At 39.9% G+C, this 5,113-nt stretch overlaps 2 long non-coding RNA genes across 2 annotated transcripts; one reads left to right on the forward strand and one right to left on the reverse strand.

The window, feature by feature from the left end:
• Nucleotides 1-623: 623 nt before the first annotated feature.
• LOC118560371 lies at nucleotides 624-2,193 on the forward strand. The gene is made up of 3 exons (XR_004929288.1): nucleotides 624-738; nucleotides 1,097-1,216; nucleotides 1,995-2,193. It is a non-coding gene; the product is annotated as an uncharacterized LOC118560371 (long non-coding RNA).
• A 2,214-nt stretch (nucleotides 2,194-4,407) lies between these two features.
• Nucleotides 4,408-4,745, reverse strand: LOC118560359. The gene is made up of 2 exons (XR_004929279.1): nucleotides 4,627-4,745; nucleotides 4,408-4,460 (listed from the first exon to the last, which is right to left on the reverse strand). It is a non-coding gene; the product is annotated as an uncharacterized LOC118560359 (long non-coding RNA).
• Between the last annotated feature and the right edge of the window lie 368 nt (nucleotides 4,746-5,113).

Genomic DNA, 5,113 nt, shown 5'->3' on the forward strand with positions numbered 1-5,113 from the left:
GAGCGGTCATTCTCAGCCCTGAAGAGACTGAAAACATACAGCAGGAACAGGACGGATCAAGCAAGGCTTTCTTCCCTGGCAGTGATCTCCATTGAGACAGAGAGACTTTTAAAACTGAAGGAAGATAAGGAGGACTTCTATCGCAAAGTGACGGATGTTTTTGTGCAGAAGGAGCGACGCATGGACTTCATTTATAAGTAAAGGTAAGACAGTAATAACATTTATTTTGTTTTGTTTTTTAAGGAAATGTGTGTTTTGTGAGCTACCGTTTGTATGTGTAAGGATGCAGAAGTGAAACATAACCTGTAAACTGCTGTCAATCTATGCATCTATTTGCAAATCTGATTCTGATGACGTCAGTGCCTCACCAGCTATGAACCTCACCGCACGTCACTGATTGTTACACAGCATTTATTTTTTTATGTGGATAATGTATTATATTACTACTGAAAAAATTAAAGCACTCTGTCTTTGATTTGTTTTCAGATGCAACAAAGATCAAAAAGGTTAAGGAAAATATCTGAGACCGAGACAGCACAAACTCCAGGTCCATCACATCAGTTTCAGTCAACCCCAACAGACATTAAAAATAGCAGCATTGGCAGAAGAAAAATCACGAGTGAGGTCACTTTACCAGAACCGGGCCCCTTGTTTGATGAGGCAGATACACTTGTGTGGGATTCGGACGATGATGTGGTGGTTATAAATTTAAAACATGTTGATGAGGATGTCACACAGGTAATTTTTTCTTTTAGAATTTCTTAATAAAGATAAATGTTTTGAATTTTAATATCACATGTTTGATGGGGTATTAAAAACAAATACGAATTGTTATCTTTAATGAAATTGGGAGTCAGTTAAGTCCTGTCGCCTAATTCCTGGGATTATGACTGTATTGTACTGTTATCCCTCTACTATGTAAGATCTTTTCATTTTTCATTTCTAAAACTTAAGTGGACTTCTAAACATTGTCTGGAGTGTTCATGATGTTGTCTAGAAGTCATGCTGATGTACAAAAGTAATTAGGAAAAACCTTTCTAAAAAGAAATCTGATTTTAGGGTTAATGTATCTGCTGTGTTTTATTGTATTCTTCAGAGCACAGAGGTGGGTGGAGCACCTACACAGGTGATACAGCTTCTACTCCCTTCAGGTGATGGCCTACCTACACTGGATGAGCAGCAGTCCATACACGAGGAAGCAGCACAAACTGCCCAGGTAAGACACACCACTTCAAACAACTCTGATGTTATCAGTGTTAATTATTATTGTGGTAGGATATCACAAATCTTGAACAGAAAGCAGTTTGAGAAGGGGTGCAGTTTGTAGCACGGTCTCATAAAAAGATGCTTGAGATCAAGGCCCGATGGGGCTGATGGTGCTACAGAACCCCCAGTGGGGAGAAATAAAAATGATTGTCAGTGAAACAGAAATCAGTGAAGTACATAAAATAAATTAATATCTTTCAATATATCTCCCAATATCTTCCCATGTTTGATATATTCTCACTTTAAATGCAAATGTGATATAAATCCAATAAAGCATTTTTAGAAGAAATAGGCTATAGTATGTTGTAACCCCAATTTTGCCACTTTGGGATATTAAAGGAAATCTTATCTTAGGGTGTTTTCTCACCTGCAGCTTTAGGTCAATCTAAATTTAGATTGACTCAAATTTGGTCCAGTTTGGCACAGTATGAAAGCACAATCAGACTCTAATGCGCAATAAACGCAGCCTGAAGGGGTGGTCTCAGTTCAGCTCCAGCCGAACCCTGGTGCACTCTAGTTGATGTCTGAAAACACCATACTCTGGTGTGACCACACTGCCAGGCATCCTCAGATGAATAACATTGTTTTTTGTTACATCTTAGGGGCATAAATAACCTCGTTGGTCATCGGTAACCTAGTTACAAACATGCCAAAAGCCAGGATACTTGTGCCTCTGCTTTATTAATTGACAATTCTGATATTTAATTGTGTTTATTTTGTTCTTCTAGCTGGACAGTGGGCTAAATTTCAATTTGCCCTCATATTCAAGCAGCCAGATGTCAACAGACAGCAACCCAGGAAGTCCCCAGACCACACGACGTACCTCAGTTTGCAGGATAAAGGTTGTTGATGATCTTTTGCCTGTATTTACTGACAGCAGCATCATGAATATGACTTTAAAGATGGACTTTGTCAATGAAAAAGCTATTGATGATGTCGGAGTGTCAAGGGAGGTGTACACAGCCTTCTGGGAGCAATTTCTTGAACAGTGTGAAGGAGAAACAGAGCGAGTTCCTAGGCTTAGGCCAGATTTTTCTGAGGCTGAATGGCAAGCAGTTGGACGAATTTGGGTGAAAGGATTTGTAGACCATGGTGTTATGCCAGTAAAGCTATCAATGGCTTTTATTTTAGCATGCATCAATGGAATTGACCATGTTGATACAGACACAGACACAAGTGGCTGGGGAGAGGGACGTCTGGGCCTCCCTACTGAAGCTGCTACCCCCGCGACCCGACCCCGGATAAGCGGAAGACAACGGACGGACGGACAACGGATACAGACATCCTGATGTCATCGTTTCTCAACTACCTCCCTCCCACCGAGAGATCAGCTGTTGAGAAGGCTCTTCAGGGAACATTGGATGAAAGTGATCAAGAGGACTTGCTTGACCTTTTCACACGGATGGGTTCCCATTTCCTACCTCCAGAGAACAACATGAAGCCTGCCATAGAACTAATGGCTCACAAAGCCATTCTCCAAGAGCCCAAGTTTATAGTTGATTGTTTCTCCACACCCATGTCACTTGTAAAGTTGAAACTACCAGATAAGGAAAGTGTGTTGAGTCTTTATGAGTTAAAGAAGCCCACGGGCAAAAGAGTGATGCAACTGCTTGAAACTACTAAGGTGGTGCTGTCTCAAAGAGAACAAGCAACTTTAAACCATCTCCAACGTTATGTGAAAAATGCTGATCAAGCAAAAGCTGAGAAAATCCTGCGCTTCTGCACAGGTTCCTCAGTTATATGTGTTGAGAAAATTATGGTTAGCTTTAATGTTGAAACTGGCCTTAATAGAAGGCATGTTGCTCATACCTGTGGAGCTACACTTGATGTGCCATGTACATACAGTTCTTACCCAGAATTTCGGACAGAGTTTGACAATATCCTGTCCAGCAACTACTTAGAAATGGACATCATTTAAATTTGGGACCAGTGTTAATCAGGCCAAATAGTAACTGGCCTCATGGATGATTATCATTTATTTATTTATGTTTTATTTTGTCATTTAAACATCTGTTGCACTGACATCGTGGTAGCAGTCTTTCATGTCCTTTTCAGTCTGCACTTCTATTTGTTTTACTGGAGCAATAATACACCTCCATACTTTTTTTTTTTTTTTACATAGATTTTATATTTTGAATTTTTCTTTGAAAATGACTGCACAATTAATTTTCATCAGTTTGAATCTAACCCAGTTTCTATGCTGAACTTCTTTCCTAAAAAGCATATAAGGGTGATATTCTGTTTTTTACAGAGTTGTTAATCACTGGTAGAATTAGTGATTGTTGAAGTCATGCCAGTTGGTTGCTTATTCAGAAGAAGTTTAAAACTCAATACTGAGATACCTACCCAGTGTTCATGTTTACAAAATGAAAAAGCTGGGTTTGTCTGTGTAATATGCCCTTCTGAATTATTGTAATATTTCCATCATTTTACTATAATGTACTACTAGAACTTCATGCCATCACATGTATTCTTTTATGTGAGTGCATTTTTCCAAGAAGTGACCTATAAGTACTGAAATCTGAATGTTTGTATCATTTTTTTTTATTGACAAACTAGTCAGATTTGGCATCGTTTACATTACCTCAGGGTTTCAAGTGTAATGTTTTACATAAGTCATACAGAAAAATAAATATTATTTTCTACTACACTAACTCGTTGCAATGCGTGGCTCCAAAGTTTGTCCATTTACAGATACTGTATTAATTGTTACTGGATACAGGCTGATACTGACAGTTATTCCCATCTAAGACATAGAAACATTTTGTGAAATTTTTACAAAAAGAAATAACTTAAATGAATAATCAGCTATCAAAATGGTTGGGGATTAATTGTTCCCCTACAGGGCATATTGAAATATTCCTGATTTAAATAGCTGTAGTGATGGCCTCTCTTAGGTGCCTGTACAGGTTCACAGCCTGATAAGGATCTCTTGGTAGAGTCAGATGTGACTCCGCCATTAAGATGTTGCATAGTTCATACACATCTGGATCACATGGTATCGGCTGCCGAAAAACACATTCATCTTTGCACAACTGAATATGTTCATCTTCAACAAGGGAAAGAAAGTCTCTGGTCCCATAGAGTTGAGGTAAGGCATACATCACATTGGGTCTACCACTGGGGACACTGATGTTTTTTGATGGTCTGATGGTGTGTGCATTCCAAACATGGACAGTGTCATCCAGTTCATCCTGTTAAAAAGAATACACAAAATACATTTAGGAGGAACTGTACATACATGTAAAATAGTTCAAAAACGTATCCAAAATAGGTCTTTCTTTCTCTCCTCTCCCCTGCTCCCTCCAGCTTTCTCTCTCCTCCCTCTCACACACATTTACATCAACACACAAAACTCACCTGGATCAGTCCCATGCAACAAAACTGAAGGATAGCCTTGTCCAGAAACCCGCCATCAAAAAATCCATTGTCTCTGATGTCTGCAAACAAGGACATCCAGAACTCCACACACTGGTTGCGCAGAAAACACCAACACTCGATCCTCTGATTGGCGGTGCTTGCTCCCTCCAGGTAGCTATCAACAGTGCCGTCTGGATGAATCGGGACGAGGAACCGCTGAAAGCCTCTAACATGGCCGTTTTCGGTCCCGAGATTGCCTCTCACAATCCTAGGGCAGCCCCCCAAACGTTGGACTGCATCAACGTAATAACCACCGATCAACTTTGGGTCACTACTCGTGGTATAGACATTAAGCCAGATGATTTTTCTCGAAAAACCGTCTATGCTTCCGTTGATACAAAAGCCACATGGCTTCAGCTTGTCATAGCTGTCCATGTGCCAAATGAAGTTAGGCCCTCTCGAAAAGTAGCTCCGTCGTCTTAAGCGT

This window comes from Fundulus heteroclitus, unplaced genomic scaffold (assembly GCF_011125445.2).
Source record: "Fundulus heteroclitus isolate FHET01 unplaced genomic scaffold, MU-UCD_Fhet_4.1 scaffold_42, whole genome shotgun sequence".
Lineage (NCBI taxonomy): Eukaryota > Metazoa > Chordata > Actinopteri > Cyprinodontiformes > Fundulidae > Fundulus > Fundulus heteroclitus.